We start from the raw sequence: 27,276 nt of genomic DNA, 5'->3' as shown, positions 1-27,276 counted from the left end.
GATATCATGATCAGCATGAGCTTGGAGGCCTGAACCTGTGCCTGTGCTGCACTAAATCACCTTGAAGGCTGTGCTGAACTAAATCACCTTGAAGGATAAGGGGGGGGAGCAATTTAGAACGGAGCTGAGGAGGAACTTTTTCAGTCAAAGGCTGGTGAATCTCTGGAATTCTCTGCCCGTTGAAGTGGTGGAGGCTGCCTCGCTAAATATATTTAAGACGTGGGTAGATAGGTTTTTGATAGGCAAGGGGATTAAGGGTTATGGGGAGAAGGCGGGAAAGTGGAACTGAGCCACTTCAGATCAGCCATGATCTTATTGAATGGCGGGGCAGGCTCGAAGGGCTAGATGGCCTACTCCTGCTCCTATTTCTTATGTTCTCTTAACATCCTTCTCACCATGCACATTCACACCTAGTTTTGCCTTGTCAGCAAACTTAGGAATATTACATTTAGTTCCCTTACACAAATAATTAATGCATATTGTGAATAGCTGGGGACTGAAGCTTTAATCCTTGTGATATCCCATTTGTCACTGCCTACCAGTCTGAAAAAGTCTCATTTATTCCTTTTCCCTGTTTTCTGTCTGCTAACCAATTCTCAATTGTTGCCAATATATTTCCCCCAATTCTATATACTTCAATTTTGCACACTGACCTCTGTGGGACATTATCAAAAGCTTTCTGACTATCTAAATACACCACATCCCATGGGTTCTCTTTTATCTATGCTGCCAATTAATCCTCAAAAACTCCAGTAGATTTGTCATTCTCTTTCATAAATCCATGTTGAATTTGATATTTTCCTTCATATTTTCTGAGTATCACATCATGTATAAAACGCTCTAGCATTTTCCATATTTCTTATGTTAGGGTAACAGATCTGTAAGTCCAACAGATTTATTTGGTAATTTGATGGCAAATAAACCTGATGGACTTTAACCTTTTATTGGGAGACTTCCTTTTTTGAATAATGGGGTTACATTTGCCACCCTCCAATCTGCTGGGACTGTTCCAGAATCGATAGAATTTTTGAAGATGACAATAAATGCATGGCCACCTTCTTCAGTACACTGGAATATAGATTATCAGGGATTTATCAGATTTTAGTGCCATGAATTTTTCCAGCACTTTTAGTAATACTAATTTCTTCTTCTCACTAGGCTCTCAGTTCCCTAGGATTTCTGCAAAATTATTTGTATCTTCCGCTATGAAGACAGAACTAAAGTAGTTGTTTAACAGCTCTGCCATGTCCTTGTTCTCCATTGTAAATTCTCCCATTTTGGACTGTAAGGGACCTACATTTGTCTTCACTAATCTTTTTCTTTTTATATTCTTACAAAAGCTTTTACAATCCACTTTTAATGTTTCTTGCAAATTTACTCTCATTGGGTATCAATCATTAAATCACTATAAACATGTCCTTTTAAAAAAGTATGGCCAATATGACCAGGCAAAAATAAATGACATGTACCTGTGTTTTGTAGTGGAATAATACTGAAAATTACCTGGTATTTTCTTGTCTGACCCATTGTAAGCATTGGTTCAGACATGGTTGTGGTAAATATCAGTATGGATTCTCATTCCTGGTTGCTGTTCTAGACACCTGCAGGAGATATGCCAGGACAATTGAACACATCAGAGTCAGGTGCTTCTATGAATACTGTGTCCAAGTATATCTATTTGGATGAGGTGTCCAGTAAATATGTGAGGAGTTAAGAGCTTCAGAAAACCATTGTTGGTACGATTTAAGTTTGCTATCGTTCTGTGGCTCAGTGGGTAGCATCATTGCCGATAAGTGAGAAGGTAGTGGTTAATCAGGAGTCCCGCTGCCGAATCTTGAGTCTTAATTAAGGCTGAAGTTCTTTGGTAGTGCTGCAGTGTTACAGGTGTTGGCTTTCAGATGTCATATTAAACTGAGGCCTTTATAAGGTGGCCATAAAAGATCCCAAGGCCATTATTCCAAAGAAGACAAGGCAGGGTGGGTGGCTGGGGATCAAGTTCTCCTGGTGTCTTGGCCAATATTTGCCCCTTAACCAAAATAAATGATTTTTAAAATATATAAATTTAAATAAATGCAATTAAATTTAAATAAATATATTTAAAATATATTAAACAAAATTAAAGAAATATTAAATACATTAAACAAAATTAAATATTAAATATATTAAACAAATATAAATTGAAATATTAAAAAACTATCAAGTTAAATAAATTAAACTAAAATTAAATACATATAAATTTCCGCTTAAGCAAAAGAACGTTGTTATTTGTAATTGTTGCTCATGTTTTCCACACAAACGGGTACAAAATACCACACAAAAATAATCAACACCAGCAAAAGGAAAACAAGGGCCCCCATTCCCTTTGACCGCTCCAATGTCAATTTAAACCGTTCAACTGCGCGCGCCGGACGGTTGGGGCGTTTGTTCGCGCTCGCTCTCAGCGAAGGCCGAGTGGTTTCGGGAAGGAGCGCCCAGGGCCCCCCCGGAGGGCGGGGTTTTGTGAGGAAAGGGGGCGGGATCACGGAAGTTCAACCAATGGCATTCAAGAATCTTTAATAGGGCCCCCTCCCCTCCCCTCCCCTCTCTCCCCCTTCCCCCTCTCCCGGCGTTGCGCTCCCGCCCACCAGCACCGCTCCAATGGGAGCGGCCGATGTTAGCGCGAGCTTTCCCTGCTTGTTGTCCGTCGCTTTCTTCGTCTTGAGGCGCTCTAACCGCACCCATGTCCGTCTAGATGTACTTAGAGAGGCGGAGTTAAAGGAGGAGGAGGAGAAAGGGAGAAAAATATAAGAAAAAGACCTGGCAGCTCTTGGTGGGGGGTGAAAAAAATCTCCACCCCTCCATTTAGGAAAAAAAACGCACACGACTGCAGCCGTCACCTCACGTAAGGATTGGCGGTGGTATTTCTCCCCTAAGAAAGGTAAGAAGCTAAAGGCCGAGGAAGCTGTTAGTGTAAATCCGGCGACTATAAGCTGCCGCTGCTAAAAGGGTCATTGCGAGATGTTATTGTGGCGCCCGATCTCACTGACTGGCTCCTCTCGATGTCTCTTCCCCTCCTCAACTGTGAAACCCTTTTATCGTCAATCGCTTTTCTTACCATCCATTTTCTTTTCCCCGCTGTATTTCCGCCCGCAGTCAACTACCTTCGCTTCGTGCAAAAGCACTTTAATAAGAATAAAACCCTCCACACACGCACACAACGGCCCCCCTCTGCATTCTGTTTGTTTCCCTGGTTTGTATTGTACGGCCTGTGTCACTGTATTGGATTACTGCAATGTGAAACATGACAAGGTGCATGATGTCGATAAATATAATCGCGGTTTAGTAGTAGTTGTTGCTGCTGCAATCCAGAAGATGGAAGAGAAATAACGCCCGATGGAGTGTATAATTTAATATAACTTTTTTTTTGATCGAGGATATCGGGGGATGACGAAGTCAGCCAGCCTCCCTGCATTTATAATATTTTACCCTTATTGCAATTCACTTCATCTGTGCGCTTTATGCTGCTTTCGAGGTCGAATTTCGCGACTCTGATTTATATGACCTGTCCGTATACTATACAATCGCTTTTTTTTAATGTGCTAAAATATTATTAACTAAATACATTTGCTTTTGTTTATAACGTAAGGTTTAGCGTCACTGGTCTCCAGTCAATGTAACATCTATGTTTCAATGCAGAGTGAGTGAGCTATAAGGGGCCCCTGGGAGCAGAATGCTTCTTTTTTTTACTTTTCCAGGTCTGAGTTGCGGTCCTGACTTGACGTTGGCCAGGGTCAATGTTTTAATAAAATGGGTGGGTTGAGGGCGTACAATAAGAAACCTACCACCATGTATTTCGATGGATGGACCATTGCCAGTCTTGATTGGCCAGAAAATGTTAAGCAGATCACCGACGTTACCTTAGGAATAATGCTAAAACGACACAAAACTAGTTCGATATTAGTTCATTTTCCCTATCCACCACCCCCCAAAAAGGAATATGTGACCTCTATAACGATCACTGAAAGGGAAATCTCCTGATCCATTTTGTTCCTTTCGTAGCAACCTGTGCACCCCTCCAATCCCCTTATCTCACAGCATGAGAGGGAAAGGAGGAATGTGTGTTTTGCCTTCATTATCCAGTCAGGAAGACCATTCTGGATAGAAAATGAAGAATACTTCAGTCTTCATCTGGAAATGTGTGGGTTAGGTTGATCATGCTAAATTGCCTCTTATGTCAGGGATACTAGCAGAGTAAATATGTGGGGTTACAGGAATGGGGTCTGGGTGAGATTGTTAGTGCAAGCTCGATGGGTTGAATGGCCTCCTGCAACATAGGGATTCCATGATTCGTCTTGACTTTTTTACTACTTTACTTTGTCTTGCCAATGTGCCTGTCGCTCTGGGTCAATAAACCCTTCCCAAATCACTTGATTTGTAAAATGTCCTATCTCATTGGCCTGTTTATCAGGCTGAATTTTTTAAACCTTTATAATCCAGTCCCCTGAAATGGGCATTGCTTCTTAGCCTTCAGACTGCTTTCATATTTTGAATGTCCACCTTGTTCTTCTGTAACCCTAAACCGAGCAGAGGATTCAAGGTGTGACTTAGTTAAATACTATGTAACTTCATGATGGCTTCATCCTTATCTGTAAATTGTTACAGTAGCTCCAATTGTATTGTAAAATGTTAGATATAGGCTAAGGAGGAGTTTGATTTTGTGTTTGAGGCAGATAAAATGTTAATGTATTGGATATTGCAGTATTCCATGCTTTGAAGCTGGATGTCGAAATTTGCTGATGACACCAAGATTGGTGGAACGGCAAATTGTGCGGAGGGTGTGGAGAGTTTACAGAAGGATCTAGATAGGCTGGGCGAATGGGCCAGGAAATGGCAAATGGAATTTAATGTTGGCAAGTGCGAGGTGGTCCACTTTGGTAGGAATAATGGTAGGAAGGATTATTACTTACGTGGCAAAAAACTGCAGCAAGCGACGGTGCAGAGGCACCTTGGGGTCCTTGTGCATGAGTCGCAAAAACCCAGCTTGCAGGTGGTCAGGAAGGCAAATGGGATGCTGGCCTTCATAGCGAGGGGGATTGAATATAAAAGTAGGGAGGTCTTGCTGCAGCTGTATAGGGCATTGGTGAGGCCGCAGCTGGAGTACTGTGTACAGTTTTGGGCGCCGTACTTACGCAAGGATATTTTGGCCTTGGAGGGAGTGCAGAGGAGGTTTACTAGGCTGATATCGGAGTTGAGGGGGTTGAGCTATGAGGAGAGGCTGAATAAACTAGGCTTGTACTCGTTAGAGTTTAGAAGAATGAGGGGAGATCTCATTGAGACGTATAAGATGATGAATGGGATGGATAGGATAGAGGTGGAGAGACTCTTCCCGCTCAGAAAGGATAGTAGGACTAGGGGGCACAGCCTCAAGATAAAGGGGGGGGCGGTTTAGAACGGAGTTGAGGAGGAACTTCTTCACTCAAAGGGTGGTGGGTCTTTGGAATTCTCTGCCCGTTGAAGTTCTGGAGGCTACCTCGCTAAATATTTTTAAGACGCGGGTTGATGGGTTTTTGATAAGAGAGGGGATTAAGGGTTATGAGGAGAGGGCGGGAATGTGGAACTGAGCCACGACAGATCAGCCATGATCTTATTGAATGGCGGGGCAGGCTCGAAGGGCTAGATGGCCTACTCCTGCTCCTATTTCTTATGTTCTTATGACACTGCTTCAGCTTTCACAGTTCCATTATTGTGATGACCACTTAATTTGTAACTTTCCTGCTGGAATCAGATTCGCAAGCCCTATATTTGAAGTGGACCAGATGGTTGCCTTGGGGAGGATTCCAAACTTGTGAAATCAGCTACAGCAGAACAGGTTGACTATTTGAAATGACTTCAGATGTGGGCCAAATGTCTTTTCTTTTATAGCTTAATTTCATAGTTCTCCTGTACCATCCTCTCCTATTCATTGATTCTTTACATCTCTCCAATTTATTTAAGTAATAGACTCTACCATGTTACCACTTCTGCAGTCAGTTGAAAGCAATGGAACATGCTGTAAGAAAATTGTTTGCACTCCTAAGCTCAACTTTAATTTTAAAAACATATTTAAAATATTGAACCAAAAATACCCCAAGATTAATCTTTAATATTAAGAATTGCAGTGTTATTTTTAAAATAATTTTATTAGGATTTCTTTTACACCATCGCTATAGTTGATCAGATAATTCAGTCAGTAGTTGCCTTTAGCAGATGGCTGTATGCAGTTTTAGGCTTAATCTTTTTAGCTAGGTCAGCTAGACAAAATACAGGCTTATGAGGATTTGCTTTAGAACACTGCTTTTGCTTGCTGCCAAGTTGACTGTTTCAGTATTTAACTATTACATGAGTAGAGAAACAAGATTAATTCTTAATTGACTGTGATGTTTAGATCAGATGTCCACAATCTTTAATTATAAAATTGTTTGCATCTCTAAAGAGCTTCTCATTTTGTGCATTTATCAGACACCATCAAAGCTTATTTCATACTCAGTGTGTCTGTGTATCTGTATTTTGCACATTTTCATTAATGTGTGGCATGGGAGGGGGCTATTTTGCTCTTTTCCTCTTTCCTTATTTGTGATTCTGTCTTTCTTTCCTCTGTTCTGTAATTATATATAATTTTCATCAGATACGGTTTTACTTAATACTATTTTGGAGTGTCTGATTATTTCTATTTGGGAGGATAAGATTTAATACTTGATATGGGTGCGGTATAATGATAGACTCCTCTTTTGAGTTTGTCCAGGCTGTTAGTGATTTCATTATTTTCTGTGAATTCTGTCGTGATTAAAGAGCCTGATGCAAAATCAGCATGGGCATTCACAAAACCTGTAGCTCGTGTTGTCTGTCATCGTGGCATAGGTCTGAGGTCAAAACTGAAGCCAAGAACGAGCAAAATCCACATAACAGCTTTACTTTACTATTCTCTCTCAAACTTTCAGGTCACTTACCCAAGCTATTAAAACCATTATTTATCATTTATTCAGTTTAGTCATGTTTATTTAGCAAAAATCTATTATTGCACCTATCCAGAATTTCTCAAATAATCCTTTGCACATAATGGCTCAAAATAGAAATTTTTTTCTCAAGGGGTGACATTTTGGGGGCTTTTTGGTTTCAGGGGCTCCTTGAAGGTGAAGATTTAAATTGGAAACCAAGTATTGCAAGTATTGGTGAACTCCGTCAATGCCTCCTCCGTTAGAAATTATTAAAGAAACAAGAGACTCTGTCCTGGCAGGTAGCCAAGAAATCAAAAATAAAACTGTTTTCCTTCATTAATTCCTTCCCGCACCATCACCTACCCACCCTGCCTTCAGCCACAGATAGTAAAGCAAACTCAGGATCTTCTTGATGACTGGACTCCCAACCTTTCTGCACATCAAAACTAAAATCCAGCTACAAAATGCTTGTATTTAAAGGCACTGCTTGAAGACGAACCTAAGAGGAACAGAAAAAAACTGTTTTTAATCTCTCTGTATTTTTCACTCCACCCCAGATCTTCTGCTTTAAATGTTAATCGCCAAATAATTAATTAAAGGAAGAAAACATTTGGGAAGTACTTAACATATATTTTTGTCTTGTTATTCCAACATTAATTTGTAAACTTGAAACCTAGGCGTAGGAGGAACATTTTAGAAGGAAAAATGTGTTTTTAAAAAAATTTGGGAACATCACAGCATAAGTCAAGAGGGCATTCAAAATGCATACATCTGCCATGCTTTGTTAACTTGATGTTGTTTCAGCTACACAACCCTTTGAGACCATTTCCCTGCTTAGCTGATGCTCTGTAACGACAAAGCTGAAAAATGGATATCATAGAATCAGAGGTTTACAGCATGGAAACAGGCCCTTTGGCCCAACTTGTCCATGCTGCCCTTTTTTTTGGAACCCCTAAGCTAGTCCCAGTTGCTTGCATTTGGCCCATATCCCTCTACCTATCTTACCCACCACAACTGTCTAAATGCTTTTTAGAAGACAAAATTGTATTCCTCTCTGCTACTACTTCCAGCAGCTTGTTCCAACACTCACCATCCTTTGTGTGGAAAAATTGCCCCTCAGAACCCCTTTGTATCTCTCCTCTCTCACCTTAAATCAATGCCCTCCAGTTTTAGACTCCCTACCTTTGGGAAAAGATATTGACTATCTAGCTGATCTATGCCCCTCATTATTTTATGGACCTCTATAAGATCACTCAGCCTCCTACATGCCAGAGAAAAAAGTCCAAGTCTATCCAGCCTGTCATAAGTCAATCCGTCAAGTCCTGGTAGCATCCTAGTAAATCTCTTCTATACTCTTTCTAGTTTAACAATAAAGCTCACTGATCTACACACAACTCCCACCAACAGTTCCTCCCACTGAAAACTCCTCTCACCAACTGCCCCGTTCACCAACAGACTTCAGTAATTTCCCTACCATTGATGTAAGGCTCACAGGCCTGTAATTTCCCAGATTGTTCCTCTGTTTAAGAAGGGCAGAAAAGGCAATGTTAGCTACTCTCCAATCCTCTGGTACCTCGCCTGTGGCTAAAGAGGATACAAAGATTTTAGCCAAGACCTCAGCAATTTCTTTCCTCATCTCTCCCATGTTTTGGGATAGACCCTGGGGGCTTGTCCACCTTAATGCTTTTCAAAACCTCCAAGACCACCACCCTCTTTATCTCAATATCCTCCTCTCTACACTCACCATCCACCACATCCTTCTGTTTTGTGAATATTGACTCAAAGTACTCATTAAGGACCTTGCCCACCTCATCTGGCTCCACACACACATTCCCTTCACTGTCCTTGAGTGGACATACCTTTTTTTTTAAGCTACCCTCTTGCCCTTTATATACACATTAAAAAACCTTGGGATTCTCTTTAATCCTGCCAGCCAAGGATATATCATGGCCCCTTTTTGCCCTCCCAAGGCCCTGTCTAAGCTCTTTCTTGCTATCTTTGTATTCCTCAAGAGCCTTATCCATTTTTAATGTCCTGAAATTTTTATGTGCCTCCTTTTTTTTTACTGAGCTCACAATCTCTCTTGTCATCTGGGGTTTCCAAATCTTCCATCTTTATCCTTTATTTTTACAGGAATCTATTTGTCCTGAATTGTTAAAAGACTTCCACATATCAGATGTCAATTTATCCTCAAACAGCTGCCCTCTGTCTGCATTCCTAGTTCCTGCCTAATACAGTCATAATTAGCCTTCCCCCGGTTTAGTATTTTCACTCTGGGATTACCTCTATCCTTTATCTAAAAGTATTTTGAAACTTATAGAATTGTGATCACTGTTCCCAAAATGGTCCCCCACTGAGTCATCAATCACCTGTTTAGGCTCATTTCCCAGAACCAGGTCTAAGGTTGTCCAACTTGGGAATGGGCTATCTACATATTGCCTCAAGGAACACTCTTGGACACACTGAACAAACTCTGCCCCATTAAAGCTACTGGCACTAAAAGAATCCCAGTCTGCGTTGAGGAAGTTAAAATCACCTGTCACTACAACCCTGTTGTTTTTACAATAGTCATAGAGGTTTACAGCAAGTCTTTTTTATTAAGAGTTTTCAACTCGCTAAGAAGACTTCAGGCTACCGCATACCTAACAATCTGCTTGCATTTTTACGGTTGTAACATTCCATCACAACAATGAAGACAGTCCACAACATTCTAAACCAAATTACACACAACCTTTCTTACACAAAAAGTTTATTTGTATTATCTCCCAATATTTAAACATGCGATTCCATGATCCAGACCTCGTCTTCCCCAAAAGCTAATTAGTTATTCTATGGGTCACCCTACATGTATGTCAGGTTTCATTGAAATGCTCTCCTGTGCGCTCACCGCCTTCTAGCCTTCCGTCTTGTTCTCCCTCTTGTGTACACTCTTGCTTTGCATGCCTGCCTGGTCAGGTGGCTCTGGATGCCTGTAACCCCACGTACTTACCCTGCTAATCCCTCTTGCACTAAGAGGGAATTTAGCATGGCCCGTCAACTAAACCGACACATCTTTGGAGCGCGGGCAGAAACTGAAGCACCCAGAGGAATTCCATGCAGTCATGGGGAGAATATGCAAACTCCACATAGTCACCCGAGACCAGAATTGAACTCGGATCCATGACGCTGAGAGGCAACAGTGCTAACTACTGTGCCACCGTTAGCTTGCAGCTGATCAGTCTTGAAGTTTTCATGCTTGTTTTTCAAATCTCTCCATGTCCTTTCTCCTTCATATCTCTGTTAATCTCATTAGCCCTATAATCCTTAGCAGTCTTCTAATTCTGGACTTTTCAGCATTCTTGATTTTCCCCGCCATTGGCAGCAGTGACTTCATTTGTCTGTGTATTTAGCCCTGGAACTGTCATTCTGCCTCTCTACCCCTCTCTCCTTGTAAGCTTAAAAAGAAGCTTAACTTTTTTTCTAAGTTTTCAATTATTTGCCCTAATATCTCCTTGTATGCCAAATTCTGTATTACAGTTCCTCCTGTGAAACTCCTTGATGTGTTATGTTAAAGATAATATATAAATGCAAGTTATTGTACTAATTAGTTGCAAAAAAGATCATCACATTATGTCCTGTGAATTTGCTTAACACAATTGAAAGGATTGCTGTTTTGTGACTAGAGGCACTTTCCAGTAATGCAGTATTCTTGTGTGAAAGTGTGTTCTTGTAAATCTATAAAGGCTGTTTTATTTTATGTTTCTCAGATGTGATCAGAAAGTTTCACTGGACAAAGTGCAATGTTTAAAATGCAAGCATAAGTACTATAATTTATAATATTTCTACATGGCACTGATCTTTTCCAGTAGATTCAATTTTGCCATATATACTTCAGAACTGTATATCATTATTCATCAGCATTGCTATCAGGCTTGTGACGTGCTTTTAAAATTAACATTCTCCTACCTTATTTGATATGACCTCGACATTGTGTTGTGCTGTCTCTCCCTTCATGCTTTGCTCAAACACACAATTTTCATTCCGGTTGCAATATTATGTTAAAAGTCCAAATTTTATACTTTGTAGTTTTAAAAATTTGTACTTGATGTATTAAAGCAAATTCTCTCTGTCTTTTTATGTGCAGTTAATGTGTTTAAATATTGGACAGCAGTAGTGAATGGAATGTATAATCAGTTTGCAGACTAATTTTTTATTAGCTTTTCAAAAATGTTAGCTTTGAGAAACCAGCATATTCATTTTTGTATTGAGTGCAAGTATTGTAGTTCACCATTAAAATATTTGTTCTGAGTATCTTATTTTTGCTGCTGTCAGCTTCATATTTTGTAAGTATGTATGTGAACAGCAGTTTTTTAAATGTTCAACAGAAAACCTTAATGAATAATAGAGGCTAAATAATGTACTATCAGAACTCTTGACTTCATATATACTGCAAGACAAACATTTTGCTCCTTGTTTGTGTTAAATATTTGAGATTTTGGCCATGACTGTATAATACGTAAGTGAAATTGTTTTTGACTTTACTGCCCACAAAATCTCAAATCATCTAGTTAATATTCCAAATAGTTTAATAATTTTGAATTCATGGGTAACAGTTCAATTTTTTTGAAGTCTCAGAATTGAAAAGTGAAAATTATTTTTGCATTAAAACATTTTTAATCTGCTTTTGCATAAACCATATTTGTCTTGGCCTTGAATTCACTTGGTAAGAAGGATAAAACAATAGTTAAGTGTTTGTTCATTTGCACGATTTGATCTGCAATGTACAACATTTAATATGTTTTAAATTGAGAACAGACCTGGACCGACTTGATCAAAAATTTCACTTTCGCCATTTATTTTGAATATTCTATGGACATGTAGGAGGTTATGAATTCTTGGCTTTAAATTTAATTCTACTTAAGGATTGGATACAATAGACAAGTGCAAAATGTGGTCTGCAGTGAGTGAATTGAATTAATAATTTTTTAAAAAGATTTTATGTAGTTAGAATTTCACTGTCTTTGTGTAACAACAATCTCATTTTCAAGCGCAAGTTTGCCTGCAGAGTAACAATACAGTCAAGAAAGCCTTATGTGAAGATTAGTATTTCAGTGAAAAGTATAAATTGTATTTTTCTCAATCAAACAAATGGGATTGGGGGCTTCAAAAAATGTGTCTGAAGCAAATATCTGATCTTAAATTTGTGTTTTAAATCGGAAATGGCACTTACATTATATTTCTCCATAAATCAGTTCACTACCTTCATTTCTTGTTTAAACTAAACATGATGCTTTTATAACTTGTAATTATTAGAACCAATTAAACTTTGTTTTTTTTTCTAAATGTATGCCTGAAACTGTAATTTTTTATTTGTTTATGGGGCATAGGTATTGCTGGCTGGGCCAGCATTTTATGGCCATTCCTAATTGCCCTTCAACTGAGTGGTTTGCTGGGCCATTTCAGAGGGCAGTTAATAGTCAACCTCATTGCTGTGGCTCTGGAGTCACATGAAAGCCAGATCAGGTAAGGATGGCAGACTTATTTCCCCACAGAATATGATTGAACCAGATGGCTTTTTTTGACAATGGGCAAGGATTTCATGATTATCAGATTCCTAATTCCCGATTTTGTTTGTTGAATTCAAATTCGACCATCTACCCGAGCCCCCAGAATATTAGCTGAACATCTGGATTAATTGTTGAATGATAATACCACTAGGCCACCACCGACGAAAATGGATTTGTTGATTAATTTTCCTCAGTTATTTTAAATGCGTTAGCTTGGTGTTCATTAGTTTTTACTATCCTTGGGGGAAAAAATTGAATTTTATATGGTGTACCTTTTTAAAAAAAAGTTTAAAATCCACATTTGCCTTTATTGGAGCTGTTTGATTCCTGTAAATAACTAACATAGAAAATACTGGCAGTAAAATAAAGAAGAAATCCAAAATTTTTGCAAGTGTCCTCAATTTTTTGGATATATATACCCGCTGCAGATCTTTTAATTCTGCTGTTACATTGTTCTGATACCTTCTCCAGAAGGCAGCAAGCTATTACATTTTTGGTAGTGGGAGTTGAAGAACAATGGTAGTGAGCCTTCATGATCATACGCAAATATTGCAGCTACATTTGAGTTTGACTATGTGGACTTACTGCTTGAATTTCTAATTAGTCTTACAATTCCTCCAAAGCTGAGAGCTGTAGTTCATGGGTCTATGATATACAACTTTCAGAAAGCAGTAATTTATTTGATTTATTATTGTATTGGTATATAGTGAAAAATATTGTTACTTGCATGCTATATAGACAAAGTATAACATAAAGAAGGAAAGGGTGCAGAATGTACTGTTGAAGTCTTAGTTAGTGTGTAAAGGAGGATCAACTTAATATAAGCCTTATGGCAACAGGGAAGAAGCTGCTCTTGAGTCAGTTAGTACATGACTTCAGACTTTTGTATCTTATTCCTGGTGGAAGAGAGTATGTCTGGGGTGCGTGGGGGGCCTATGATTATGCTGGCTGCTTTCCAAAGCAGCAGGAAGTGTAGACGGATTCAGTGGACGGGAGGCTGGTTTGCACGATGGACTGGTTACATTCACAGCCGTTCATGATTTCTTGTGGTGTTGGTCAGAGCAGGAGCCATACCAAGCTCTGATGCATCCAGAAATGATGCTTTCTATGGTGCACCTGTCAAAATTGGTGAGAGTATTGGCAGACGTGCTGAATTTCCTTATCCTCCTTAGAAGGTAGAGGTATTGGTGGGCATTCTTAACTATAATATTGGTGTGGAAGGACCAAGGCTGGTTGTTGGTGATCTGGACACTTAGAAACTTGAAGCTCTCAATGTTCCTACTTCATCCACTTTGATGTAAACAGGGCCATGTCCTCTGTTTCCTGAAGTCAATGATTATCTGCTTTGTTTTACTGAAATTGAGGGAAAGATTATTGTTGCAGTCGCATAGTGTTTATTTTAATGGACTAGTAATCCAGAAGGCTGGCTTTATGACCTGGTAACATGCATTCAATCCTATCATGGTAGTTGGGAAATTTAAATTCAGTTAAATAAACATGGAATAAAAAATTAGATTCATTGGTGACTGCAAAATTACTGAATTGTGACTTAAAAAAGGCATCATTAATGCCTTTTAGGGAAGGAAATCTGCTGTCCTTGGTCAGACCGTAGCAATATGATGAACTCTTAATTGGCTTCTGATGATGGTAGAACTCAGGTTGAGAGTTCAGGTAAAAAATTGGGAAGGTGATGGCCTAGGGGCTAGACTAATAATCCAAAAACTCAGCTAATGATCTGGGGACCTAAGTTTGAAACCCACCACAGCAGAGGTAGTATTTGAATTTGATTTTTAAAAATTTGGAATTAAGAGACTACTGATGACCATGAAAACCATTGTTGACTATGGGTGGCATGGCCCAGTGGTTAGCACTACTACCTCACAGCACCGGGATCCCAGGTTCAACTCTGGCCTCAGGTCACTGTCTGTGTAGATTTGCACATTCTCCCTGTGTCTGCATGTGTTTCCTCTGGGTGCCCTGGTTTCCTCCCACTGTCCAAAGATGTGCAGGTTAGGTGGATTGGGCCATGCTAAATTAAACATAGTGTTGGGGATTAGCAGGGTAAATATGTGGGGTTACGTGAATAGGGCCTGAGTAGGATTGTGGCTGGTACAGACTGATAGGCCAATGGCCTCCTTCAGTACTGTAGGGATTCTGTAATTGTGGGAAAAACACGTCTGGTTCACTAATATCTTTTAGGAAAAGAAATCTGCATCTTTACCTGGTCTGGTCTATATGTGACTCCAGAGCGACAGCAATATGGTTGACTCAAATGCCTTCTGAAGTGGCCGAGTAAGCCAGTCAGTTGTATCAATTGCTGCAAAGTTTCAACGAAGAAATGAAGCTGCCTCCTTAAAGGCGTTAATTTTTGATTTGTTATTGTCACATGCATTAGTATACACTGAAAAGTATTCTTTCTTGTGCACTATACAGAGCATACTGTACTTGAAGAAAGACGAGAGTGCAGAATGTCATGTTAGTCATAGCTAGGGTGTAGAGGAGGATCAACTTAATGCGAGGTAGGTCAGTTGAAAAGTCTGGCAGCAGGGAAGAAGCTGTTTTTGAGTCGGTTGATATGTGTCTTCAGAGTTTGGTATTTTTTCTTAATGGAAGAAGATGGAAGAGAGAATGTCCAGAGTGCATGGGTTGTTAATTATGCTAGTTGGTTTTCTGAGGCAGTGGGAAACGTAGACAGAGTCAGTGGATGGGAGGCTGGTTTGCGTGATGGACTGGGCTTCGTTCACAACCTTTTTGTGGTTTTTTTTTGCAGTCTTGGACAGAGCAGGAGCCATACCAAGCTGTGATGCATTGAAAAAAATGCTTTCTATGGTGCAGCTGTAAAAGTTGGTGAGACTCGTAGTGGATATGCCAAATTTCCTTTGTCTTCTGAGAAAGTAGAGGTATTGGTGGGCTTTCATAACTACAGCATCAGTATGGGGGGGTATCAAGATAGTTTGGTGATCTGGAGACCTAGAAACTTGAAGTTCTCAACCATTTCTACTTCTTCACCATTGATGTAGACAGGGGCGTGTCCTCCACTATGCTTCCTGAAGTCGATGACTATCTCCTTTGTTTTGTTGGCACTGAGGGAGAGATTATTATTGTCACACCAGATTCTTGCTTTCCTGTACTCCGTCTTATCATTGTTTGAGATCCGATCCACTACAGTGGTGTCATCAGCAAACTTGAAAATCGAGTTAGTGGGGAATTTGGCCACACAGTCAGCTGTGTAAGGAGTGTAGTGAGGGGCCCAGGTCACAGCCTTTTGGGGCATTTTGATTTGACTTGATTGATTTATTATTGTCATGTGTATTAGAATACAGTGAAAAGTATTGTTTCTTGCATGACATATAGAGCATACCATTCATAGAGAAGGAAACGAGAGAGTGCAGAATGTAGTGTTACAGTCTCAGCTGGGGTGTAGAGAAAGGTCAACTTAATGACAGCAGCAGGGAAGAAGCTGTTCTAGTCGGTTAATACATGACCTCAGATTTTTGTATCTTTGTCCTGACAGAAGAAGATGGAAGAGAGAATGTCAGGGGCATGTGGGGTCCTTTGATTATGCTGGCTGCTTTGCCGATGCAGCAGGGAACATAGACAGTCAATGGGGGCTGGTTTGCATGATGGATTGGGCTACGTCACAATCTTTTGTAGTTTCTTGCAGAACAGGAGCCATATCAAGCTATGATAAACCAGAAAGAATACTTTCTGTGGCACACTTATAAAAGTTAGTGGCAGTCGTAGCTGAGATGCCAAATTTCCTTAGTCCTCTGAGAAAGTAGAGGTGTTGGTGGGCTCTCTTAACTGTAGTGTCGGCATAGAGGGATCTGGACATCTAAAAACTTGAAGCTTTCGACCATTTCTACTTCGTCTATGTTGATGTAAACAGGGTAAGAAGTCTCATAACACCACGTTAAAATCCAACAGTTTTATTTGGTAGCGCAAGCTTTCGGAGTATCACTCCTTCAGTTGAGTGAGAAGTTGTGTTCACAAACGGCATATCTAGACTCAAACTCAATTTACAAGATAATGGTTGGAATGCAAGTCTTTACAGGTAATCAAGTCTTAAAGGTACAGACAGTGAGAGTCGAGAGAGGGTTAAGCACAAGTTAAAGAGGTGTGCATTGTCTCCAGCCAGAGCAGTTAGTGAGATTTTGCAAGCCCAGGCCAGTCATGAGGGTGACAGAGAGTGTGACATGGACCCAAGATCCCAGTTGAGGCCGTCCTCGTGTGCGGAACTTAGAACATAGAACATTACAGTGCAGGACAGGCCCTTCGGCCCTCGATGTTGCACCGACCAGTGCAACCAATCTAATGACCCTCTAACCTAAACTATTCCAATGTTATCCATATGCCTATCCACTGACCATTTGAATGCCCTTAAAGTTGGCGAGTCCACAACTGCTGCAGGCAGGGCATTCCACGACCGTACTACCCTCTGAGTAAAGAACCTACCTCTGACATCCGTCCTATAATTACCACCCCTTAATTTAAAGCTATGCCCCCTTGTGTTAGCCATCACCATCTGAGGTAAAAGGCTCTCACTGTCCACCCTATCCAATCCTTTGATCATCTTGTATGCCTCAATCAGGTCACCTCGTAACCTTCTCTCCAATGAAAATAACCTCAAGTCCCTCAGCCTTTCCTCATAAGACCTTCCCACCATACCAGGCAACATCCTAGTAAACCTCCTCCGCACCCTTTCCAATGCCTCCACATCTTTCTTATAATACGGCGACCAGAACTGTACACAATACTCCAAGTGCGGCCGCACCAGAGTTTTGTGCAGTTGTAACATGACCTCACGGCTCCAAAATTCAATCCCTCTACCAATAAGAGCTAACAGACAGTACGCCTTCTTAACAGCCTTATCAACCTGGGTGCCAACTTTCAGGGAGCTATGCACATTTACCCTGAGATCTCTCTGCTCGTCAACACTACTAAGAGTCCTTCCATTAGCCCTATATTCTGTACTCCTGTTATTCTTACCAAAGTGAATCACCCCACACTTTTCCGTATTAAACTCCATCTGCCACCTCTCGGCCCAGCTCTGCAGCTTATCTATGTCCCTCTGCAAACTGTAACATCCATCCTCACTGTCTACAACTCCTCCGACTTTGGTGTCGTCAGCAAATTTACTAATCCAATCTTCTACACCCTCATCTAGGTCATTTATAAAAATGACAAACAACAGTGGCCCCAAAACAGATCCTTGAGGTACACCACTTATAACTGCACTCCAGGTTGAATATTTCCCATCAACCACCGCCCTCTGTCTTCTATCAGCTAGCCAATTCCTGATCCAAACTGCTAAATCACCCTCAATCCCATGCATCTGCATTTTCTGCAATAGCCTACCATGGGGAACCTTATCAAACGCTTTACTAAAATCCATGTACACCACGTCAACTGCCTTACCCTTATCCACCCCTTTGGTCACCTTTTCAAAAAACTCAATAAGGTTTGTGAGGCATGACCTACTTGGCTATCAGTTTCTGCTCAGCAATTCTGCGTTGTGTGTTGTGAAGGCTGCCTTGGAGAACGCTTACCCGAAGATCAGAAGCTGAATGCCTGTGACTGCTGAAGTGGGCCCCAACAGGAAGAGAACACTCCTGTCTGGTGATTGTCGAGTGGCATTCATTCATCTGTGGTCGTAGCGTCTGCGTCGTCTCGCCATTGTACCATGCCTCGGGATATCCTTTCCTGCAGTGTATCAGGTCAACAGCGTTAGCCAAATCGCAAGAGTATGTACCATGTACCTGGTGGATGCTGTTCTCATGTGAGATGATGGCATCCATGTTGATCCGGCACGCCTTACAGAAGTTGCTGTGGCAAGGTTGTGTCGTGGTCACTGTTCTCCTGAAGGCTGGGTAGTTTGCTGCAGATAATGGTCTGTTTGAGGTTTTGTAGTTGTTTGAAGGCAAGGGGTTGGGGTGTGGGGATAGCCTTGGCGAGATACAATCTATATCCCTTTGCAGACTTTCAGCATCCTCTTGCACACTTTGCTCTGCCACTCATCTTAGTGTCATCTGCGAATTTTGGCACACTACAGTTGGTCCCCAACTCTAAATCATCTTTGTAAATCGTAAAAATTGCGGTCCCAACACTGATCCTTGAGGCACACCACTAGTAACTGATTTGCCAACCAGAAAAACACCTATTTATCCCCGCTCTTTGCTTTCTGTTAGCAAGCACAGAAGATTGGTTAACTAATACGTTACCTGTAACACCATGCATCTTTATCTTATGCAGCAGACCTTGTCATAATCATTGGGGGTCCGTATATTTAGCTTGGGACTCTAGCTTGGTCTGGTCTTGTCCTTTGGCATCTTTGATGGATCTCTTTGAATCTGGCTTTCTTGTATAGGTCATGGTTGCCTGACTTGAATGCCTCAGACCTAGATTTCAGCAAGCAGTGGATATCCCTGTTCAGGACAGCACAGAAGTTACAGAGCACGTTAAATAGTAAAGACAGTGTCAGTAATCCTAGTACTAGATAGATCGGGCAAAATCAAGAAAGGGAGAAAGAAGCCCAGATTAAACAGCATTTATTTCAATGCAACAGACCTGGCAGGCAAGGCAGATGAACTCAGGGCATGGATGGATACATGGGACTGTGACCTTACAGCAATTACTGAAACATAGCTAAGGGAAGGACAGGACTGGCAGCTCAATGTTCCAGGGCACAAATGCTATAGGAAAGATAGAACAGGAGGTAAGAGTGGAGGGGGGAGTTGCACCTAGAACATAATAGGAGCAGGAGTAGGCCATCTAGCCCTTTGAGCCTGCCCCGCCATTCAATAAGATCATGGCTGATCTCACGTGGCTCAGTTCCACTTTCCCGCCTTCTCCCTATAAACCCTTAATCCCCTTGCCTATCAAAAACCTATCTGCCCGCGTCTTAAACATATTTAGCGAGGCAGCCTCCACCACTTCAACGGGCAGAGAATTCCTCGCCACCTCTATCCTATCCATCCCATTCATCATCTTATACGTCTCAATGAGATCTCCCCTCATTCTTCTAAACTCTAACGAGTACAAGCCTAGTTTATTCAGCCTCTCTCATAGCTCAACCCCCTCAACTCTGGTATCAGCTGAGTGAACCTTTGATTAAGGAAAACATGACAGCAGTACTGAGGGGATCTACCCGAGGGTTCACATATTATATGAGTCTATATGGGTTGAACTGAGAAATAAGGGTGGGGGGGGGGCGGAAATCACTTTGATAGGGTTGTACAGTACACCTCCAAATGACCGGTGAGAAATTGAGGAACAAATATGCAAGGAGGTCGCAGCTCCAAGAAAAATAGGGTGGTAATAGAAAGGGATTTTAACTTTCCCAACATTTACTGGCACAGCCATTGTTTTAGAGGCTTGATGGAGAGAAATTTGTTGTGTATTCGGGAAGAATTTCTCGATCAATTTCTGGATGACCTGATTAGAAAGGGGGCAAAACTTGACCATCTCTTAGGAAATAAGGAAGGGCAGGTGACAGAAGTGTTAGTGAGGGATCACTTTGGGACCTGGGACCAGTGACCATAATTCCATTAGTTTTAAGCTGTGGAGAATGATAGGTCTGGCCCAAAAGTTAAAATTCTAAATTGGGGCAAGGCCAATCTTGATGGTATTAGGCAGGAACTTTCAAAAGTTAATTGGGGGAGTCTGTGGGAAGGCAAAGAGATGTCTGGTAAGTGGGAGGCTTTCAGAAGTGTTAACCAGGGTTCAGGATAAGCACATTTCTCTTGGAGGTAAGGGCAAGGCTAGTAGAAGTAGGGAACCCTGGATGACTTGGGATATTAAGGCCCAGGTCAAGAAGAAAGAGGCACGTGACATGCATTGGCAGCTAGGATCAAGTGAATCCCTTGAAGAGTATAGGGGATGTTGGAGTAGAGTTGAGATAAACATCAGGAGGGCAAAAAAGGGACACGAGATTGGATTCTCATTTGTCTTATCTGCCAAAACAAAGAGCTTCTACAAATACGTAAAGGGCAAAAGAGTAACTAGGGAGAGAGTAGGGCCTCTTAAGGATCGGCAAGGTCATCTATGTGCGGATCCACAAGAGAGGGGTGAGATCCTAAATGAATATTTCTCATCTGTACTCACTATGGAGAAAAAGCATGGACGTTAGGGAACTTGGAGAAATAAATAGTGATGTCCTGAGGAGTGTACATATTATAGAGAAGGAGATGCTGGAAGTCTTAAACTGTATCAAGATGGATAAATCCCCAGGGCCTGATAAAGTATATCCCAGTACACTGGGAGGCGAGGGAGGAAATTGCGAATCCTCTGGCAGAGATGTTTGAATCATCGATGGTCACAGTTGAGGTACCTGAAGGTTGGAGGGTAGCAAATGTGCTGCAGGGAAAAGCCTGGGAACCACAGGCTGATGAACATCACATCTGTAGTGGGTAAGGTAAGTCATTGGAAGGTATTTTGAGAGATGGGATCTGCAGGCATTTAGAGATGCAAGGACTGGTTAGGGACAATCAGCATGGCTTAGTGAGTGGAAAATCATGTCTCAAATTTGATTGAATTTTTTGATGGGGTAACCAAGAAGGTAGACGAGGACAGTTCAGTTGATGTTGTCCACATGGACTTTAGCAAGGTCTTTTGACAGGGTACTGCATGGTAGGTTGTTGCATAAGGTTAATTCTCATAGGATCCAGGGCGATGTAGCTAAATGGATACAAAATTGGCTTGATGACAAAAGCCAGAGGGTGGTTGTAGAGAGTTGTTTTTCAAACTGGAGACCTGTGACCAGCGGTGTGCCTCGGATCGGCACTGGGTCCATTGTTTTTGTCATTAATATAAATGATTTGGATAAGAATATGGGAGGCATGGTTAGTAAGTTTGCAGGTGCCACCAAGATTGGTAGCTTAGTGTATAGTGAAGAAGGTTATCTCGAATTGCAGCAGGATCTTGATCGATTGGACCAGTGGGCTGATGAATGGCAGATGGAGTTTAATTTAGACAAATGCGAGGCAATGCATTTTGGTAGATTGAACCAGGGCAGGACTGACTCAGTTAATGGTAGGGCAATAAATGCTGGCCAGCTAGCGATGCCCATGTGCCACAAATGAATAAGAACAAAATTCCCATGATAGGTTGATGCTTCATTATAGTATGTAGGGAGTGCTACAGTGTCTAAGGTCCCTCCTTTTTGGATGTGTACTCATACCAAGACTCAGTCTGTCCTCTTGGATGGGTATAAAATGCACTGTTTTAACACTACAGTTCAAGAAGGTAATATAAAAGTAGGGAGGTCTTGCTGCAGCTGTATAGGGCATTGGTGAGGCCGCAGCTGGAGTACTGTGTGCAGTTTTGGGCGCCGCACCTGCGCAAGGATATTTTGGCCTTGGAGGGAGTGCAGAGGAGGTTTACTAGGCTGATACCAGAGTTGAGGGGGTTGAGCTATGAGGAGAGGCTGAATAAACTAGGCTTGTACTCGTTAGAGTTTAGAAGAATGAGGGGAGATCTCATTGAGACGTATAAGATGATGAATGGGATGGATAGGATAGAGGTGGAGAGACTCTTCCCGCTCAAAAAAGACAGTAGGACTAGGGGGCACAGCCTCAAGATAAAGGGGAGGCGGTTTAGAATGGAGTTGAGGAGGAACTTCTTCACTCAAAGGGTGGTGAATCTCTGGAATTCTCTGCCCGTTGAAGTGGTGGAGGCTGCCTCGCTAAATATTTTTAAGAAGCGGGTTGATGGGTTCTTGATAAGACAGGGGATTAAGGGTTATGGGGAGAGGGCGGGAAAGTGGAACTGAGCCACGACAGATCAGCCATGATCTTATTGAATGGCGGGGCAGGCTCGAAGGGCTGGATGGCCTACTCCTGCTCCTATTTCTTATGTTCTTATGTTCACCCTCCAGGGCAGTTTGGGATAAACAACAAGTACTATCCTTGCCATCCATGCAGTAGGATCATTTGAAACCATAGAGTAGTCATTCCTGTCATTTTGCAGTCCCCCTTGATAAATCTCTTCACTTCTTCTTAAAATTGCCCTTAAGAAGGTGGGGGTGATCTGCTTTCCTGAACTACTGCTTTCCATCTGGTGTAGATACACCCATGTGATATTTGGGAGGAAGTTCCAGGATATTGATCCATTGGGCAGTTAACCAATTAGGTTAATGGCTCAGTTGTGTCAAACCGCTATACCAAATAAAATTAAACCAAACCAAACATTTGGCACAGCGAAAGATGTTATCAAACTGAAGAGAGTGCAGAAGAGATTTACAAGGATGTTGCCAGGACTGAAGGGATTGAGTTATAGGGAGAAATTGGACAGGCAAGGGTTTTTTTTCTTTGGAGTGTAGGAGACTGAGGGGTGATTTTATAGAGGTGTATAAGATTGAGAGGCTTGGATAGGGTGAATGCACATTCTGGGTTGGGAATCGAGAATCTAGAAAAGAGTGGTTTGATAGAGCAGACGCAGCACGGATTCGTTAAGGGGAAGTCGTGTTTGACAAATTTATTGGCTTTCTATGAGGATGCGACTAGCGTGGTAGACAGAGGGGAACTGGTGGATGTGGTGTTTTTAGATTTTCAAAAGGCGTATGATAAGGTGCCTCATAAAGGGTTGCTACAGAAGGTTAGGGTGCATGGAGTTGGGGGTAAGGTGTCAGCGTGGAAAGAGGATTGGTTGCCTAATAGGAAGCAGAGAATTGGTATCAATGGGTGCTATTCTGATTGGCGGTTGGTGACTAGTGGAGTGCCGCCGGGATCGGTGCTGGGGCCTCAGCTATTTACCATTTATATAGATGACCTGGAGGAGGGGGCTGAGTGTAGGGTGACGAAATTTGCTGATGACACGAAGATGAGTGGAAAAGCAAATTGCATGGTGGGTGTGGAAAGTCTGCAGAGGGACCTGGATAGGCTGAATGAGTGGGTGAGGACCTGGCAGATGGAGTATAATGTTAGCAAGTGTGAGGTTATCCACTTTGGCAGAAATAATAGTAGGAGGGATTACTGTTTAAGGGGTGAAAAGCTGCAGCATGCTACTGTGCAGAGGGACCTGGGGGTCCTTGTGCACGAGTCGCAAAAACCCAGTCTGCAGGTGCAGCAGGTGATCAAGAAGGTGAATGGAATGCTGGCCTTTATCGCGAGGGAGATAGAATATAAAAGCAGGGAGGCCTTGCTGCAACTGTACAGGGTACTGGTGAGGCCGCGGCTGGAGTACTGTGTGCAGTTTTGGTTGCCGCACTTGAGGGATATATTGGCCTTGGCGGAAGTGCAGAGGAGGTTCACTAGGCTGATACCGGAGATGAGGGGGTTGGACTATAAAGAGAGACTAAATAGGCTGGGTCTGTACTCGTTGGAGTTTAGAAGGATGAGGGGGGGATCTTATAGAGACGTATAAGATCATGAAAGGGATGGATAGGGTAGAGGTAGAGAGATTCTTCCCGCTTAGAAAGGATAGCAGGACTCGAGGGCACAGCCTCAAGATAAGGGGGGGGGTGCAGTTTAGATCGGAGTTGAGGAGGAACTTCTTCACTCAAAGGGTAGTGAATCTCTGGAATTCTCTGCCCGTTGAAGTGGTGGAGGCTACCTCGCTAAATATATTTAAATCACGGGTAGATAGGTTTTTGATAGATGAGGGAATTAAGGGTTATGGGGAGAAGGCGGGAAAGTGGAACTGATCCACTTCAGATCAGCCATGATCTTATTGAATGGTGGGGCAGGCTCGAAGGGCTAGATGGCCTACTCCTGCTCCTATTTCTTATGTTCTTATGTTATGTTCTTAACTGGAGGGCAAAGGTTTAAATTAAGAGGGGAAAGAATTAATGGGAACCTGAGGAGCAACATTTTTATACAGAGGATGGCACGTATGTAGAATTAGCTGCCGGAAGAAGTGGTTGAGGCAGGGACATTGACAACATTTAAAAGGCATTTGGACAGATACATGGAAAATAGGGGGTAGCTTTGGGCATTTTGGGCATGGACCAGTTTGGACCAAAAGGCCTGTCTCTGTGCTGTTGATTCTGTGATTAAACGCACCCCTCTGTAGTCAATTCTGTAACGTCCTCATCACTAACATTTGGAAAGTGCCAAGATTGCGTGGGGTTAGGCCATAAAAGACATGGGCCCAGTCTGGCAAATGAGATAGATGGTGAGGAAATCAACATGACAGAACACCTACTTGATCTGATTCTCACCAATCTATCTGTTGCAAATGCATCTGCCCTTGTCAGTATTGGAGGGAGTCTTTGTGTAAAGACAAGGCTTCAGCTTCGTAATGAGACCACGCTATATTCTGTTGCATGGCACCACCACCAAAGGAATGGATTCAATATGACTCCTAGATTGATTCTGAACCAGAGGCACCGTGTTCCACCATAGTCTAATTCCCATGATCTGGCATATTTTCTCACTCCACCGGTAATATCAAAACATTTGTTCAGTGAGGAGTGTAAAAGAATATGCTCGTAGCTGCACCAGTTGTACATAAAATGAACTGCCAACTTGTTAAAATTACAATAAAGAACATGTAGACAGCTAAGTGCTTTTCATGACCATGGATCGAATCAAATTTCTGAAGTTCTGGTGCACACAGCCTTCGTTTTATAAGATGATGGTGTGTTCTCTGGCGGTCAACTCTTGCGTTAAGATTTGGCTTAGGAGCCCTGGCATGGAAGTCTCTGCGACATCTGTTTCAGAGAAAGATATTGGGTTGAGAGTGTGCACAATTTGTTGGCATCTGTTTTCTGAGTTCTCTTTAACCAGCTGAGCTTTTCACTTTACCTCAGCTCTTGCAGATCAGTCTTCTTAGCTCTCAGTTGTTAATGTTAGTATCTGCCAAATTCATATCTTGTTTGCAGGTTGTGCAGGGTATGGATGCCCAGAAGTTCATGGCCCAGTGGCCAATTCACTATGCAGAAGGCACTTGGGTATAAGGCTGTCATCCATCCAATGAAAATGGCTGAGCTACCAATGGCTTAGTAATTCATGTATGTTGACAGAATTAACACACTTCAGGACTTGAGTTAGCAATCTTGTCCTGTCAAGAGATGCCATGGATATATCTGAGACAGTGAAGTAGAAAATATAACGTCCTAACTATGTTGCAGTTGTGAGTTTTGCACAGAAAGAAAAGATGTGGTTTGCACAAGTAGATTCAATAACAGATTTATTCTAGGAGCCAGTGCAAACACTCTAATGACATCAGCATCAAATCATGTGATCAGCTCAAAAAAGCAATCATGACACCAGTTAAATATATAACATCCCTCCCCCTTTTACTTCTATGGTCATAACAAATTACTGTGTTAGACATAGGATCAGTAATACTTCAGACAAAATATTATGCATCATTAATCATTATACACAGCCAATAAGAAAGTTGATTAGAAGAATGTCTGTTCCTCTTTATGCATGACTTTTTTTTAGAAGTGTGATTTGGATGTTCAGTAGACTTGGAGCTAATTCTGTATTATTCTTACTCAGCATAGCAGAGACAGAATCATCAGGCAATTCAGATACCACTAAATCTCCCATAGTCATATTCATAGTACTAGGGATTAAAAGTTGCTACTTCTGGAGGTGATTCTGAGAAATCATTTCAAAATAACACAAAATTGATCAGCATGGTGTTGCCAAACTAGTTCATCTTTGTTTGAATTGTGTAAGAAACTGGACCTGTTTTTTCTCAAACTATGGCTGATACGCATCAGTCGTGGCATAATAACATGCTATCACATGATCTCCTTGTTATAACTGTACGTTCTTTTACCTTAACTTCTCACCTTACAACGTGAGGCTGTTGTTGACTTTCTACCATCTCTGAAGCTTCTGGAGGTAATAACAAAGCAAGTGTAGTTCTCAACTGTCTTTTTGAGTAGTAATGCAGGTGAACTTTGGATAGTCGCATGAATAGTATTTCGACAAAATGCCAGAATGAACCTTGCTCCATTTTGGAGCTTTTAAAGAAAGATTCATACAATCCTTGAAACATTCAGCTAATCCATACAGTGGATGATAAGATGCAGATTTTATATGCTGACTGCCATTTACTTTGAGAGAATCCTCAAACTCGACTTGAGGGAGCAGCTGGAGGGTGGAACAGAGTACAGTGAGTATAAAGCTAAGAAACATAAACTAGAAGCAGGAGTAGGCGATTTGGCTCTTCGAGCCTGCTCAACCATTCATCTTGATCATGGCTGATCATAGAATTCAATATCCTGATTTCCTCGCTTCCTCCAATATCCCTTGATCCCTTTAACCCCAAGAGCTATATCTAATTTCTTCTTGAAATCAGACATTTTGGCTTCAACATTTGGTGTTAGTGAATTCCACACATTCACCACTCTCTGGGTGAAGAAATTTCTCCTCATCTCAGTTCTAAAAGGTTTATCCCTTTATCCTCAAACTATGACCCCTAGTTCTGAACACGCCCACCATTGGGAACATTCTTTCTGAATCTAATCTATCTAACCCTGTTAGAATTATAAGTTTCTATGACATTCCCCCCCCCCTTACTCTTCTAAACTCCAATGAATATAATTCTAACGGACTTGGTCTCTCCTCATATGACAGACCTGCCATCCCAGGAATCAGCCTGGTAAAATCTTTGCTGTACTCGCTCTATAACTTACCTTTGAGATCTCCAGGGAGCAGTCAGAGGGCAGAGCAGATCCCTGTGTATATATAGTAATGAAAAACAGAAAAATTATGTCACAGGAAAGTTTTGACCTAATTGACTGATAGGAAATTTATACTAAATTTGAAAAGGAACACTGCAAAACTAATTTTAATAAATTAATTCACTAAGCAGAGAAT

The 27,276-nt window shown here is 41.6% G+C and overlaps 1 protein-coding gene across 2 annotated transcripts in view; it reads left to right on the top strand.

The window, feature by feature from the left end:
• The first annotated feature begins 2,636 nt into the window (after positions 1–2,636).
• add1 (adducin 1 (alpha)) overlaps positions 2,637–27,276 on the top strand; it is a 189,609-nt gene continuing 164,969 nt past the window's right edge. The window contains exon 1 of one of the 2 annotated variants that reach the window (XM_080182513.1): positions 2,637–2,917. The gene's annotated coding sequence lies outside the window, so the exon portion shown is untranslated. The remainder of the gene's footprint in view (positions 2,918–27,276) is intronic. The other variant, XM_080182512.1, reaches the window with a different exon arrangement.

The sequence above is a fragment of the Carcharhinus amblyrhynchos genome, unplaced genomic scaffold, assembly GCF_965287045.1.
Source record: "Carcharhinus amblyrhynchos unplaced genomic scaffold, sCarAmb.v2.hapA scaffold_61, whole genome shotgun sequence".
Taxonomy (NCBI): domain Eukaryota; kingdom Metazoa; phylum Chordata; class Chondrichthyes; order Carcharhiniformes; family Carcharhinidae; genus Carcharhinus; species Carcharhinus amblyrhynchos.
The sequence above is the reverse complement of the archived record's forward strand: the minus strand, read 5'-3'. Positions and strand labels throughout refer to the sequence as shown.